Source organism: Palaemon carinicauda, chromosome 3 (genome assembly GCF_036898095.1).
Source record: "Palaemon carinicauda isolate YSFRI2023 chromosome 3, ASM3689809v2, whole genome shotgun sequence".
In the NCBI taxonomy this organism is placed as follows: domain Eukaryota; kingdom Metazoa; phylum Arthropoda; class Malacostraca; order Decapoda; family Palaemonidae; genus Palaemon; species Palaemon carinicauda.
This window is the reverse complement of record NC_090727.1, coordinates 180,468,385-180,485,142: the sequence shown is the minus strand read 5'-3', so window position 1 is coordinate 180,485,142 and position 16,758 is coordinate 180,468,385. Positions and strand designations below refer to the sequence as shown.

Below are 16,758 nucleotides of genomic sequence, written 5' to 3'. Positions count from 1 at the left end.
AAGTCTGCTAGCAATTAGTCATACTTGATATTTCTCACCTTACCTGGGAGTTAATAATCCCTTGCCATGTTGCGGTTCACCTATTTCTCCCTCAGTACATCATGTATTTATGAATCTAATTATGTAAATGTATATCGCTGAGTCTTCTTTAGAGCGGGGGTTTCTGAGGGCATGTTTTATTTTTTATAGTTTAATAATTTGTAAAAAATATTCCTTTTTAGACATAAAAATTAAAAAAAGTAAATCACAGGAATACCTTTACCATATATACTTGTGTAACTGGCAATCTCACATATTGTGCGACCCTCAGATTTTCACCAACAAAAAAGTATTTTATCATGTATCTCATGTAGCATGCGAGTCCCTTTTTTTAAACTAAATCAAAATAAATTAACCTATTTTCCTCTGCTTCTTTATCCCAACTTCTAATTTATTAAGTTAAGAAAACAAAAGTGAATGGTAAAATTAAGAAAAGTATTATTAGTGATACATGTGGCTACAAAGAACCAAACAAAAAAGAGCAGTTTTATTATGAACCGTAGGTGTTATAAATAAAATTACGTAAAATATGGCTGATTTGTTATTGCTTAGTTGGATTTTCAGTACCAAAAATTTCCTAAAGAATTTGAAAAAAATGAATTGATTTCCAAAGCTTTTAATAGAGCACCACTAAGCTAATTATTATAAAGTTTTCATGCAACAGCAAAAGGGATGAATCACCCTTATACTTGAATATGCCATTAAAATCGATTGTAAGTAAAATTGTTAAAAGTATTTTTACTAGAAACTACTTACTGTATCTTTGATCAACTGATTTGAAAAGCATAGCGGAAGTCTCGATCATTTTACAAACGTAAACTGTGGAAATGATGTATATTCGCTATTTTTTCCTTAACTGGAATAGAAACCAATGCTATTTATAGGGGTATTACTTTCGGCAAAGCTGAAAGGACGAGCCATCAAAATTTAGCAAGGGTTAACCACCCATTCCTCTAGTTAATGGGGGGTTAGAGGAGTAACTTGCTACCCCTTCCATTCACACACCTGTGATTGTGCTTTTGGTTGGATGGAAAGTGGTTGTCACCACTCTTCCTCCTCACCTTCTTTGGACTGCTATTAATCTTTTGACTTTAACTTTTTAATTTATATATATATGAAAACATACTTAGATGTTTTTATATACAGTATATGTTGTAAGTTTTCTTTTCAGTGTTGTATTGTGTGTGACAGCATTGTATGGCAGGTTCCCAAGGACGTAGAATCTTCCCTTCTGACCTTTCTTCCTTGGTCATCGCTCTTCCCGTTGGTGGATGGCCTTCCCTGCAACCTGGCCGCCGCCGCTGGGGAATCGTCATCATTGGGATACTCCTCTGTTCGGCTGTTATCGCTGCCTTCCCCTCTACGTGTTCTTAGAAAAATCTACTGGGAAAGGGAGTCTGGGCATCCGGCAGTATACTGTACGGGGGTAACACCTTTCCCGTTCGTGGGTTAGGTTGCGCTTCAGAATGGATTTATTCACTAATTGAAATTGTAACTGATGAAATTTAGCTTTTCTGTTTTGTCTGTGGGGTCCCCCTCCTTCCCACGGGAGGGTTGTGATTATCTTGTAGTTATTTTCCTCAGCTGAATTAATTAATTGTAATTCTTGATTTGTTACAGTTTTTACGCTGCCGCTCTCCTTCTCCCTCTGATGTCGGCCGGGAAAGGGAGTGCGCAGTCCTTAATTTGTGTCTGCTCTCTTGGTGGATACCTTTCCCGTCCATGGACAAGGTGCTCTTCCCGAGGGAGGTTTTGTTACATTATTTGTTTATATTTTTCCTCTGTTAGCGATGCCATACTTCTTCATTCAGCTATGACAGTGGACGTAGAAAAGCAGTGCGTTTCCTTCCATGGGAATCTGCAGTCGCTGTGCCCTCATTTTCCTGTTCTCCTGCTCCTGCAGCAGCTCCTGATCATCACGCTAACCTCGAGGAACTAGCTCCAGCTACGTTTTCTCAGGTAACGCTCAATGCAGACCTTTAACTTGAACAAGGCTTGTTGATGGGAAGCAAAGAACGATGATTGGAGGTCCGCCTCCAGTGGTTGGATTTCTTTTCCTTTCAAGGGGAGTTTTCCCCCCAGATTTTGGGCTCTGTTTCTCCCTTCCAAGGGTAAACTCCCCTTCATCATCTCTTGTCTCTCCTGCATGGGCTCCACTTTGTAGTGAAGGGGCTCTCATAGAGACTCCTATTCGGAGACCTGCTGACGGTCAGGTTGCTGTTCAACATCGAGTTAGTGGCAGAAGTCCTCGCCGTGTTCGTCCTCCATTTTGCCTTCAGGGTGTTCATGCTCTGTCGGCGAAGAGACGCCTCTTCACATCCTTGCCTCTGTAGTCTTTCTCTTCAGAAGAACCTGCCCAGCCTACCTCTTTTGGTTCCCAACCTTTGCTTCTGTCATTGGCCTTTCCTCAACGAACTTCGGTTTGTTCGTCGCCTGCAAGGGATCGTTCTCTATCTCCTCTTGTCGCCTCACGAGTGATCACATTTCTCTGCCTGAGCTCCCAGCTGCAGCTCATCGGCAGCGTTCTTCGTCTTGTCAGGCATCTGCTTCTCCTGCTTGTCAGGTTCACCATCGACATTCAATGCACCGTCCCATCAGCTCGTAAATAACCTAGCCATCATGTACAGCTGATGACTTTTTCAACCTCATAAATCGCCTGCTACATGAGAATCGCTTGCAGTTTGACAATTGCCTGCTGTTCCAGCTGTTCGGAATTGCTTACTCATCAGTATCAGGAACTTCAATCTCCTACCCGACAGCATTTTCACACGTCTTGTTACCGAAATGCGTCAATCACCGTCAGACCGTAAAACGCCCAGCGGTGCGTGAATTGCCTTAGAGTGAATCGTCAGCCTACCTCCTCGTCCAGTGATTTATAGCTCTTTGACGCTTAAACTCTCATCGCTCAACAAGCCAGTGTTCGGCTGTTGCTCAGAGCATTTACGTCTAATGCGTCTCTCTCCTTCGGAACGCGATCACCCTCCATGGCGGGAAACACTCAGCCTTCACAATACTCACCTGCTCGACAATCTCACCATCGTCCAGCAGAGCGGGAATCGCCGACGCTTCCATCAGCTCGTGAATTGCCTGACCAATGTCGACGATCGACATTTCGTGTACTACCTAAGCGTTCTGTTACACATCAATCTCCGACACTTCAATCAGCTTGTGGATCGCCTGACCATTGTCAACGGTCGACAACTCTTGTACCACCTAAGCATTCAGTTACACGTGAACCGCTTACGCATTCGACTTCTCGTCAAACTTCTGCTACACAACAATCGCCGGGAACGCGATAATTGCCTGCTCTTCCACTACCTTGAAAATCACCCTCTCACAGCGTTCACCTCAGCGACCACACACATTGCTTAGCTTTCCACCATCTCAGGAATCGCTCATCCGTCACTCAACAAACCAGCGTTCGGCCATAAATCAAAGCATTCCCAAACCATCATGTCGCTTCCCTTCGGAATGCGTTCACCTACCTGTTCGTGAGTCACTTTGTGAATCATCTCTCATTGTTCAGTCTTCACGCTCAGCTACGCGTGAGTTGCCTACTCGAGGATCATCAACACACCGACGTGCCTCTCGTGCAGTGGTTACAATCGGTCCCGCGTTATCGTGGTATCACTCATCAACGCGGGGACACACTCCCTCTTATCGATCGAGTCTTTGGTCTTCCCGTTGGCAATTACCATCGCATCTTAAGCAGGAGGTTTGTGGCCGCTAGAAAGGTAGGGTGGTTAAGGATTGTTCACTGTCATACCAGGAAGGCTTTGGAGACCTTCCTTCTCTCTGGCACCTGCACCATTGACTTTTTGACCCACCAGGTAGTGACCCTGTGGGCTAACACCAGTCTGAAACATCCAGGGATTTATGAATTGACTCTTTGAGAGTTGTTGATTCCCTGCCTCTCGCTCGGCGGTAGCGATCAACCCTGCGTTATTTATTGTATCGCTCATTGACTGTTATTAGTGTCAGCGTCGGACGTCGACCTCTTGTACGTTGTCAACATGTTTCGGAGAGTTCATCTGCAGCCCTGCCAGCTGCGAATGCGACTGCGTCATCTTGTTCTTCTGCCACCGAGGTCTGTGTGCCTTCCCCTGACTAACATCCTTCGGATGGAGAGCAAAGTCTTAAGCACGTCTTTCTGACGAGTGTTTCCCTATCTAGTAAAGGGTCTCACATAGAGTCTCCTCTTCGGAGGCCTGCTGCTGATCAGCCTGCTGATCCCACGCTTGTACATTGTTGATCTGTGGAGAGAGTCCTTTCACTTCTTCGCCTCTTCAGTCTTCTTCTTTTTCGGAAAAAACTGTCCATCCTGTGTCTGGTTACCGACCTTTGCCTGCGTCTCCAATCTCGTCTCAACGTTCTCCATCACACCAGGCCTTTGCCCGAAGGGATGCGGTGGCTGAGAGATTTCACCATCAGGTCCCTAACGCTGAGATCGTTAGGCTCCGAAACTTCTCCATGGAGGAGTTCTTTCTCTTCGAGCCACGGAACTTCGAGCAGGCCGCAGAGAGGTGGAGGAAGTCCAACATGGATTCCTTCCTTCTTAGGACCTTAACGGCTTGGCCCTACAGACCTCCAGCCCTCCAGCCCTCCAAAGACCAGCCTTACAAAACCATCAACTATTAAAACTGCAACAGTTTCGAAAACAAAGTTGTCTTAGAAGCCTTTTCCTGTCAAGGATTGGAAAGGCTATAATTCCATTCGTGGAGGAAAATATGAGAGAGGTGGCGGTGAAAACTACAAACACTAGCAGAACTCATCTCCGTGCTTGTCCACCAGTAGGGGGATGCCTACAAAGCTGCTGGACTAGGTGGATGCAGCTCAGAGCCGAACCATGGACGATCTCCGTGATTTATTCAAGGTATCGCTTCCTGTTCATTTCATCTCTTCCTGAACTGACCAAGAATCCAGTGCTTGTGAGCTCCTTTGCGATGGGATCAGAAAAGGGGAAGGCCTTTCGGGACCTCAGCAAAGGGTTAGGCCCTTTTGGGCCAAATTCTACACTGTTGGAGAAGGGCTCTCACCAGGAGGTCCTCGACTGTTCCCCAGGCTTCTTCAGTCGACTCTTCCTTGTGAAAAAGGCATCTGGAGGCTGGAGACCAGTCACTGATCTCAGCTCTGAACAAGTTTGTCGAGAAGACTTCGTTCAGTATGGAGACGAAACGGCAGATACGGTTAGTCTAGCTATAAGACCACAGGACTTTGTGTACACTGGATCTCGAGGACGCATACTTCCAGATCCCAATCCATCCGTCTTCAAGGAAGTATTTGAGATTCAACATCGACAACAGGATATACCAGTTCAAAGTGCTGTGTTTCGGCCTTTCCACTGCACCTCAGGTCTTCACAAGTGTGTTTGCCTTGGTGTTATCTTGGGTTCACAGATTCGGCATCTGTCTCCTTCGTTACCCGGACGACTGGCTAATCCTAGCAAACTCAGTGTCAGCCCTTCTTAAGCACCGAGACAAACTTCTGAGACTTTGCCAAGATCTGGGGATCATGGTAATCTCGAGAAATCTTCCCTGCCTCCCACTCAAAGACTGGTAAACTTGGGCATGGTATTAGACATCAAACAACACAGCCTTCTCATCAGACGACAGGATAGCAAGACAGGAAAGTTGCAAGGCCTTTCCTCAAACGAGAAGAACTCCTAGCCCCTTCTCGGACAGCTATCATCCTTGGCCCGTATAGTTCCCATCAGTCGCCTCAGGATTTGATCTCTCCAGTGGCATCCGAAGTCCAATTGGAATCAGGCCTTCGATTCTCTGGACACTGATTCCCATGGGATGAGAGGAAAAGACGGATCTCGAATGGTGACAGGCAGACGAGAATCTGCTGAAGGGTGTCGATCTTCTCCCCCCCCCCCCCCGATTTGATGCTGTTCTTGGACGCACCAAAAGGAGGGGCGGCTCCCACATGCTGTACCACAAGGCCTCAGAACTTTGGTCAGAGTCCGAATAGTACTCTCACATAAATCTACTAGAAATGAAGGCTGTTTTTTATGGCCCTTCAATAGTTCCACCAGTTCCTGGCAGTTCACTCAGTGGTGGTGATGAGCAATAACACCACAGTCGTGGCTTACATCAAGGAGCAAGGAAGTACTTTTTGCAGCCCCTATCTCATCTAGCAGTAGAGATACTGAGATGTGGAGAAGTCCACTCGCTCTCACTATCAGCTCGCTTCATTTCAGGCCAGGGGAATGTGCTCGCCGACAATCTGAGCAGAGCATCGCACATAGTAGATTCCGAATGGTCTTTGGATCATCTAGTAGCCAACAAAGTCCGGACTTTTTGGGGTTCCCTGACTTTGGACCTGTTCTTCAGGCTCCCGTTGGACTGCTCCCCAGTCCCAGATTCCAAGGCTCTGGCAAAAGGCATTCCAACAACAGTGGGACAACATCGACATATATGCATTCCCACCGTTTTGTATGATGAAAAGAGTACTCAACAAGACCAGAATATCGGTCAATCTTTCAATGACCCTCATAGCTCCGCTATGCCATTACGCGAAATGGTTCCTGGATCTTCTCCTGCTCCTAACGAAGCCCCTAAGAGAATTTCCTTCACGACACAAGCTACTCAGACAACCACATGTCAACATTTCCACAAGCTAGTAGCTTCGCTTTGCCTTCACGCTTAGAGACTATCCAGCATCTCCTTTTTCAGAGAGGTTTTTCACAAAATGGTAGCGAAGAGAATGTGTGGATAGCCACGAAAGTTATGAGCTTCGTTCTACAGGCGAAGTGGAATATCTTCTGTGGTTGTTGCTGCGGAAGGGGTCTCAATCCATTTAATACCACTATTCCAGCAATAGCGTAATTTCTCGTGTATTGAGGGAGGAAATGCATCTTACGGTTTCAGCGGTTAAAGGCTATTGCTCAACCTTGAATCTTGCCTTTAAACTCAAAGGAATGGGCATTTCCTCATCTTTAGAACTTCTGTCTTCATACAAAGCAATGAATTTACCTGTCCTCAGTCAGAAATAAGACCTCCCCCATTGCATGTGGTTCGAGTTCTTTGATCCCTAGAAGGATCCCCGCACGACCATTGCGACAGACAACAGTTTGCCTTGTAACCTTGAAGACGGTGTTCCTGCTCTCCTTGGCCTCAGCCAAACGAATTGGCGAACTTCATGGTCTTTCATTTGATGTCGCCAATTCAAGAGGATGGGTTGAGGTAAGCTTCAGCTTCGTCCCTGAGTATGTTACCAAGACTCAGAATCCAGGGTTTCGTATCCTAGATTCGACTCCCTCCGGATAAGGAGTCTGCTGTGTAACTGTCGACTCAATCATCTGTTACTATGTCCAGTAAGATGTTTGAGGCACTACCTCAAGAGATCAGCAGCAGTTTGGCCCAGAGCACTCTCTCTGATCATCAGCATGGGCAGAAACAATTGGAGCATCTCGGAAAATATGATTTCCCCAAGGATTCGCAGGGTCATTGACCTTGCTCTGAACCCCGATCCTCCTCCAGCACGTTTTCCCAGAGCCCACGATGTCAGGGTTGTAGCTACGTCTCTGGCCTTTAAGAAGAACTACTCTGACGCAGGTATATGCTAACCACCAACTACCTGCAAGGTGTGACACACAGGAACCTCGATAGGTTTTCTATCGGTCCTGTGATTGATGCAAAATAGCTGGTTTAGTACTTCAAGCTCCTTATTGGACAAGTAGCAGAAGGTTGAGGGCATTGGTTACCAGGGTTTAACCCTGGATAGGTACGATGGGTCGTTTGCGACCCCGAGCGTAAAAAAAAAACAGGTTTTTTTCACGTGACTCACCCCCGTGACTGAATTTGTGGGTGATCGACCTGCAGGAGGTGTCTCCCCTACACGCTCTAGTAGTGTCCTGATGTGCATTGCTGTAGCTGTACTCCTTCCCCGATTTCTGAGACGCGTCGGGGTCGAGCGCGACCGAGTTTACCCTTCTAAGGTAGTTTGCATAATTATCAAAGTTATTACGTATTATGAAATTGTCGTAGAATGGTGCAACTTGTATAGGTTATCAGTTGTGGAAAGTCTTGGTGGATTGTTTGGCTACCATGTGCATGATTTTTTTTTTAGTTAAAATGTCGTTCATCACCACGAGGACCATTTTACCGCGAGTGCCCCTTTTTCATTTTTTTTCATTTTTTTGCCAAGTCATTTTTCCGTAAGATATTGCCAAATAGTGTCGTAAAACTTTTGCTTGTTTAGTGTTGGAAAGTGTGTCTAGATGATCTGGCTACCCATGCGTGACTTTGTTTTTGTCAGATACGACGTAGTTATTGGTATATTGGGTATTTAACTGCGGTTACCAATTTCTGTTTTTTTTCAATATTTGTAAAAATTACTACGTAGTAAGGAATTGCCGTATATTATTCATTTTTTTTTCATGTTTATGTGTTAGAAAGTGTGCCTTGATGGTTGGGCTAACACGTGCATGTCTTTTTTTTTATCTGAGATGCCGTATATTAGAATGTCGGGCATTTTACCGCGAGTGCCCCTTTTTCATTTTTTTGCATTTTTTTGCCAAGTCATTTTTCCGTAAGATATTGCCAAATAGTGTCGTAAAACTTTTGCTTTTTTAGTGTTGGAAAGTGTGTCTAGATGATCTGGCTACCCATGCGTGATTTTGTTTTTGTCAGATACGACGTAGTTATTGGTATATTGGGTATTTAACTGCGGTTGCCAATTTCTGTTTTTTTTCAATATTTGTAAAAATTTACTACGTAGTAAGGAATTGCCGTATATTATTGATTTTTTTTCATGTTTATGTGTTAGAAAGTGTGCCTTGATGGTTGGGCTAACACGTGCATGTCTTTTTTTTTTATCTGAGATGCCGTATATTAGAATGTTGGGCGTTTTTCCGCGAGTGCCCCTTTTTATTTGTTTTGCATTTTTTTGCTTAGTCATGTTACCGTAAGGAATTGGCAAGTAGTGTCGCAAAACTTATATTTTTATAGTGTTGGAAAGTGTTTCTAGATGATCTGGCTACCCATGCCTATTTTTTTTTTAGCCAGATATGGCGTATATATAAGTATGTGTTCGATTTTCCTGTGATTGCCATTTTTTCGTTTTTTCCCATTTCTTTCAAAATTACTACGTACTAAGGAACTATCACAGAGTAATGATTCATTTATATGTTTATTTGTCGGAAAATGTGCCTTGATGGTTTGCCTAGCACGTGGCTGAAATTTTTTTTTTCTGAAATGCCGTATATTAGAATGGCCATTTTTCCACGAGTGCCCCTTTTTATTTGTTTTGTATTTTTTTGCTTAGTCATGTTACCGTAAGGAATTGGCAAGTAGTGTCGCAAAACTTATAATTTTATAGTGTTGGAAAGTGTTTCTAGATGATCTGGCTACCCATGCCTATCTTTTTTTTTTAGCCAGATATGGCGTATATATAGGTATGTGTTCGATTTTCCTGTGATTGCCATTTTTTCGTTTTTTCCCATTTCTTTCAAAATTACTACTTACTAAGGAACTATCAGAGTAATGATTCATTTAGATGTTTATTTGTCGGAAAATGTGCCTTGATGGTTTGCCTATCACGTGGCTGAATTTTTTTTTCTGAAATGCCGTATATTAGAATGTTAGCCATTTTTCCGCGAGTGCCCCTTTTTATTTGTTTTGCATTTTTTTGCTTAGTCATGTTACCGTAAGGAATTGGCAAGTAGTGTCGCAAAACTTATATTTTTATAGTGTTGGAAAGTGTTTCTAGATGATCTGGCTACCCATGCCTATCTTTTTTTAGCCAGATATGGCGTATATATAGGTATGTGTTCGATTTTCCGGTGATTGCCATTTTTTCGTTTTTTCCCAATTCTTTCAAAATTACTACGTACTAAGGAACTATCACAGAGTAATGATTCCTCTAGATGTTTATTTGTCGGAAAATTTTGTTTACTTCTTTTTTGATTGAATATCATCAAATTTTTTTAGCTAAAATATTATATTGTTTTACATTTTTTTTTTCGATTTTATTTCCCTTCAAAAAAATTTTTTTGGGTCAGAATTTTAATTTTATAACCGTAAAATAATTGACAATTATCCAGCAACCCACCATACAATTTTTATGCATATCCAATAATAATTAGATTAGTAAATAACACCTTGAAATTGACATACCCTTCCTACATTTCAAGTGGCAGATTAGGGAGTCTGAGTCAGTGTGGTTGGCGGCCATTTTGTGGACATATCCGAAGCGTAAGCTGCCCTATCTATATATATTCTTGTTCCCTATAGAATTTGTGATATTTTGGTATATTTTTACCTGCATAAATATCATATTATATATTAAATATATGTATTTTTTTACGAAATTTCTAAGTACTCAAAAAATTACCTCTAGATATGGCCCCTGATATAAATGTAATTTACAAAATAATGAAGATTTTTTTACATATTTCTATTTTAGGATAACATATGTTTATTCCCTAAAAAAATTAGCCACTTCTTATTTCATTTGGGTACCCAAAAAAATTCATGAAATTTGGACAGTTTTTTTTTGGCCAAAAAAAGTTACCCTTTTTTTCTCATTTCAGATCTTCACCTCCATGGGTCCGACTTCATCCAAAATACATCAAGATGTGTCCTAAACATTCAAGAATCAATTCCTAAAAGGATTTGTGTATATATGTATAAACTTTTTTTTTATGAATTTTTATGTCAGGTCTTTTTTTTTTTCTACTTAATTTTTTAAAATATTTATAATAAATAGTTTTTCTGCAGATGAGTAGTATTTATCTTTACAGTTGTTTTAAGCATTCATTGAAGTTTTTTTTGGCAAAAGAAAAAAGGAGGTTACTGCAAAAACTGATTTTTCAAGAATTTTTTTTGGCGTCGGGGTCGTTCGCGTCCGAGTATACCCTTAAAGGGGTGTCCGAGGAGCGTACCTATCCAGGGTTAAGTCTGAGTGAATAAAATGGAAAGTCTGGATGTTTTCCTTTCTTCATCCTCCCCACTCTTGGGGAAATCAGCATCCTGGACCCTCTGCACATGCTGACCTTAAACCTCTGCAGGTAAACCATATCTCCCTTGTGTATCCTAGTATTGTCCCGATACTGTTGCGTCCCCATACCTTGGTGAGATGGTATTGTGAATGTCTCGGTCTCCTCGGTTATTCCCTGCAAGTCTCAGAATAACCTTTACCTTGACAATCATATTGCTAGTTTCTCATCACACACAGCTTGCATAGGCCGCAGACCATCGCTTAGCAGGGTTAGCGAGGTGTTAGGGTCTCCTTATTGTTGTACTAATCTCTGCACAGTAGGGAGTACCCCGGGTAAGACCAAAAAGCCAGATTGGCAGGAACATCCACCCTCCTAATGGGTGAGTCACCCCTATCAATAGCGTTGATTTGTATTCCAGTTACGGAACAAATGACAAATTCAGAGGTAATTTCTATTTTTCCTAACGATACAAACCTTAGCTATTTATAAACTCTTGACCGCCAACACTGTCCTCCTTGAAGTCGTACCTTCAGGCAAAGTAAGGTCAATCACAGGTATGTGAATGGCAGGGGTAGGAAGCTATCCCCCTACCCCCGCTAACTAGCAGCATGGGTAGTTAACCCTCGCTAAATTGTAATGGCCGATCCTTTCATCTTCTTCAAAAGTAACACCCCAATAAATAGCGGCTTCCTGCCCCCTGCAGGGAAGTGTCTATGCTAGACGGTAAAAAGCTTCAAGGTTTGTATACGTGTAGAAACAAATATAAGTATCAATCAGATCTATTTGTTTCTATGTATCAGTACAATAAGTAGGAATTTTACTTGGGAAAGTAAGTAAAAGAACTCTGGCTACTTTTTATTTTGCTTCTTCTGGGGCGAAATAAGACGCAATTACACATTTTTATTCATTTATTTAAGTTAAATGAGTAAAACGGGGTAACATGTGTAATAAGTATAAAGGAAAATTATACATTCAACATATACAGACAATGTTTTTCTACCTGAAATGGAAGAAAAGGGTTAATGCCACTCATAATAATTGATAGAATTATCAAGATGATTTTACTGTAAATGTTGGATACTATCAACACTGTGTACAATGTACACATGGCACATGTGTCATTTGTGTAATTCTTCACCAGAAAATTGAACAGTCTTAAGGTGCGTCCACACTGGCAACATCATGTCTACCGACATATCAACAACAAAGTTGGAAACCTTACAGTCAACATCGGTACACATATCGACAACAATGTATGAAACTTTGTCTGCTACAATGTCTGGCAACATATTGGCAACATACGTCAGCTTGGTGAAGCCATCCACACCTCATTCTAGAGACTTGAAAAGTATGTTGGCGTGCCAGGACGCACTGGCGGCTGCTGCTGCTGTTGTTGTGCTTATGTGTTTACAGCGGAGGAGGCACCGTCGTAGAGTCTGGACGAGACCCTCCCTATTGCATAATAAGAAAAGTGGAGAGCCTTCAAATCTCGTGCATACTGTACCGTTATAGAAGATGACGTCTCTCTCTTGCCACGTACAATGCACGAGAGAGGAGTATTCGAGAATTTCTTTCGGATATCCAAATCCGATTTTGAATATTTGTTGCACATGATTGGCACTATTATAAGTAAAGAAGACACACGCTGTCGGTGTTGTGTGTCTGTCCGGATATCTCCAACCACATCGACTCGTCCACACCAGGGTTGCCAACATATCACCAATAAATCTCTACCAACATCTCGACAACAATGTTTCGTCAACAGTCTAACAACTTGTTGCCTACAAAGTTGTACACATTGTTGTAGACATGTTTTGTCGCTAGTGTGGACGCACCCTTAGTGTCACCAGGGTGACACTCACATAAAAGGATTTTGCACTAGAAAGAGTCTACATCTTTTCACCCGAATTGAGAGTCCCAATCAATTCACTGTTCATCGCAGCACTAGACGACAGGTGTCACTACACTACCTGCCGACACCACATAACGTTTGAGTCCGTGCACTTGCTTCGCATAATGTTTGTAAAACACTCTAGAGGACTTCCAACCAGTGTATGAGTGAAGATGCTCAAAGTCCATATACTGAAAAAAGTTCAGTGAGGATGCAATTTTTCTTGGATCATGGCCAGCGGGTGTACTGTCAGCATCCGCTCTGCGAATGCAGTAGGTGAGTTTCGCCCTCAGTTGTTTTAGGGATAGGTTTGATCCTGAGATTTCGCCCTTGAAGAGCTGTCCTTCCCTGAAGTCTGAAGTTCTTCGAAGATAGACCTTTAGACATTCTACTGGACATATAGAGACATCTTCCTTCAGAGGGCAGATTCTCCAGGGACCCCACCTTTTTGTGGGTGCCTCGTTCTTGGCGAGAAAGGTAGGATCAGGAAAGAGATTCAGTTCTCCCGCTTCTGTGAACTGAGTATGGCCCTTGTCTCTTGATAAGGCTACTATTTCACTAACTCTAGCCCCTGAGGCTATAGCGAATAGGAAAGTCACTTTTTGGGTTAGATCCTTAAGAGAACAATCTTCATTGTTCAAGGCTGAAGCATAGTGCAAGACTTTGTCCAGAGACCATGAAATGGGCCTCGGAAGGGCTGCAGGTCTAGTCTAGCGCATGCTTTCGGGATCTTGTTAAAGATTTCGTTTGCCAGGTCCACCTGGAAGGCATATAGAAGAGGTCTAGTCAAGGCTAACTTGCACGTAGTTATCGTGTTGACAGCCAAGCCTTGTTCGTGAAAGTGGATGAAGAAGGACAAGCAGAAGTCTATTGAGATTTCTCTTGGCCGTTTTGCTTTAACGAAAGTAATCCACCTTTTCCAAGACGATTCGTATTGTCTTCTGGTTGACTTTGACTTGTATTTTTCTAAGAAGTCTATACTGCCTTTTGAGATCCCAAATCTTTCTTAACCACCAAGGCAAGAAAATCATGAGATGAAGGTTTTGGGTTCTCTGTGATGAAGCGAAGACAGTCTACTTCTTAACCAGTTGAGATAGAGCTGGGTTCGGTAGAGGGACCAGCCTCAGCCTCGGTTCCATCACTAGGGGGAATCAATTGCTCTTGGGCCACTTGTGGGCCACTAGTGCTGCAGTTCCCTTGAAGGATTTCAACTTGTTGAGGATCTTCAGCAGGAGATTGGTTGGAGGGAACAGGTAAATCCAGTTCCAAGTGTTCCAATCGAGGGACATGGCGTCTGTTGCTTCTGCCAGAGGATCGTCGTACAGGGCTACGTATCGAGTTAGTTTCTGGTTGTCGCTCATCGCAAAGAGGTCGATCTGCAGTTCCGGGACTTGTTCCAAGATGAAGGAGAATGAGTCTGTGTCTAGGGACCATTCTGACTATCGGCTATAGCCTGGATAGAGCGTCCGCTGTCACATTGCGAAACCCTTGTAGGTGAACTGCTGATAAGTGCCATCTCTTCTTTATTGCTATTTGAAAGATGGCTAACATCACATAGTTGATGTGGGGGGATCTCGAGTCTTGTTGGTTCAGACATCTCACTATCACTTTGCTGTCCAAGACCAGCCTGATGTGGGCTGATCTGTGAGGTAATAGTTTCATCAGTGTCAAGAGGACTGTCATGGCCTCCAGAATATTGATGTGAAATGTCTTGAACAGGGATGACCAAGTCCCTTTGGCTTTCCTTTGATGGGAGTGACCTCCCCATCCTTCCGTCGAGGCATCTGTATGGATGGTCACCGATGGGGGAGGTGATGTTAAGGGAACGGTCCTTGTTAGGCTCTTGACCTTCGACCACGGTTTGAGAAGTGATCGTAATAAGGTCGGTACCGGTCATTGTAGATCTCTTCGAGCATTTGATGCGTATCTTCTCCAGACTCCTGACGCATCTTTTAGCTGTGCTCTTAGCACAGGGTCTGTTACTTCTGTAAACTGGAGAGAGAGCCCAGTACTCTTTCCTGTTGGCGTCTTGAGATCCTGTCGGATTACAGTAGTCTCTTGACAGACTCCGCAATCTCTCTCCTCTTCCTTGGTGGAATGGAGAGGCGGTGTAACTTCAAGTTCCAATGGATTCCCAGCCATTGAAACTCATGAGCTGGAGAGAGTCGAGACTTCTTGAAGTTGATCTTGAATCCTAGATGTTCCAGGAATTGGATCACTTTCTTGGATGCTTGCAGACAAGCAGTCTTGGATGCTGCCCACACCAGCCAGTCGTCCAGGTACGCTGGTACCTGAACACTTTCTAGGCGTAGTTGTTGTACGATTGTGTCTGCAAGTTTCGTGAAGATCCTTGGGGCTATGTTTAGTCCGAAGGGCATGGCTCTGAAGACATACTTTATCTTCTGTAACTTGAATCCTAGGTAGGAGGAGAGGGGGCGGCTGACTGGGAGGTTCCAATAAGCATCTGCCAGGTCTATTGAGACTGTGTACGCCCCGTTTGGTAACAGACCCCTTATGTGTTGAAGGGTTAACATCCTGAACTTGTTGTTCTAGATGAACTTGTTGAGTGGCGACAAGTCCAGAATGACTCTGAGTTTGTCCGAGTCCTTCTTGGAAACACAAAACAGCCTTCCCTGGAATTTGATGGACTTTGCTTTCCTTATAACCTTCTTGCTCAAGAGTTCTAAGGTATAATCTTCCAATAAAGGGGGTGGAGATGTTGGAAGAATTGAGGAAATGACGGTGGAGACTTGTTCCATTTCCATCCCAGCCCATTCTTGATTAGGCTGTGGGCCCAGGGATCGAAGGTCCAAAGATCCCGAAAGTGTTGAAGCCTCTCTCCTACCTGAAGCATCTCTTTGCTTAGGATGTCCAGAAGGTTTGCCACCCTGACTGCGTCCTCCCCTACCTCGCGAGGGGTGTCTTGAGGAGCCCCGACGGGAACCTCTTCCTTTCGGACGAAAGGTAGTGGTCTGCCTCTCAAACCCTGGGTTGAATGCTGGTAACTGGGCAACCAGCAGTTGAGGTGCCACTTGGAATGTGGTCTATGGTTGAGCAACCACTTGGGGCACCGCGGTCATGGTGACTGTAGGATTTTGCTGGGCAGGCCGAGAGGGTAGTCTTTACTTCTTTGACTTCCGTTTAGGTTGGGGACCTGCATCCAGGGAAGACTTCCTCTTTGAAGAGATGCCCCACTTCTGGAGAAGGTTTCTATTCTCCGTGGCGGCTTTCTCGACTGTCTTTGACCGTTTTACTCGGAAAGAGGTCTTTACCCCAGATATTGGAAGAAATCAGCTTCTTGGGTTCATTTTTTACTGTTGCAGCAGCAAACACAAACTCTCTACAGGCTTTCCTAGCCTTCATGAAGGCTTACAGGTCCTTCACTAAGGTGGCCATATGCATTTTGGCCAGGACCGTGAGCATGTCTGGGGTGCCTTTTTGGCCCGCACACATCTCGATGCAGTTCTGCAGGGACAGGGAGGCGACAAGCCTCTCTTTCGTCTCTTGCTCCCTACGCAAGAGAAAGTCTGACTGCCATCTAGGGGGACAGCTCCCATCTTCTCTGAGATGTCGAGTTTGCCGTTGGTAATCAGCATATACTCCGCATACCTCCAGGGATTAGTCTCGGAGCAGAATGGTAGGTCTAGAAATCTGGGTCGCTTGTAAGACCCTTGGGAGGCGATAATCCGTGCTTCACGGAGTTCTCTTTCGAGCTTCGCTTCCCTTTCTTCGCCTTGTTTGCGAAGATCCTCCATTAATGAAGTAATATGAGCCAAAACTGCCTGGCTCATGGCATCTAATGGAGGGGTAGGAGCTGAAGATGTAGATGGTGTCGGCTCTAGTGCCGGCACGGGTGGAAGGGACTCCCCCACTTCCGACGACT

At 43.9% G+C, this 16,758-nt stretch overlaps 1 protein-coding gene across 1 annotated transcript in view; it reads left to right on the top strand.

Moving 5' to 3' along the window:
* The window catches only part of Adck5 (aarF domain containing kinase 5), a 231,500-nt gene that overhangs the window by 57,267 nt on the left and 157,475 nt on the right, over positions 1-16,758 (top strand). The gene's annotated exons all lie outside the window — the stretch shown is intronic.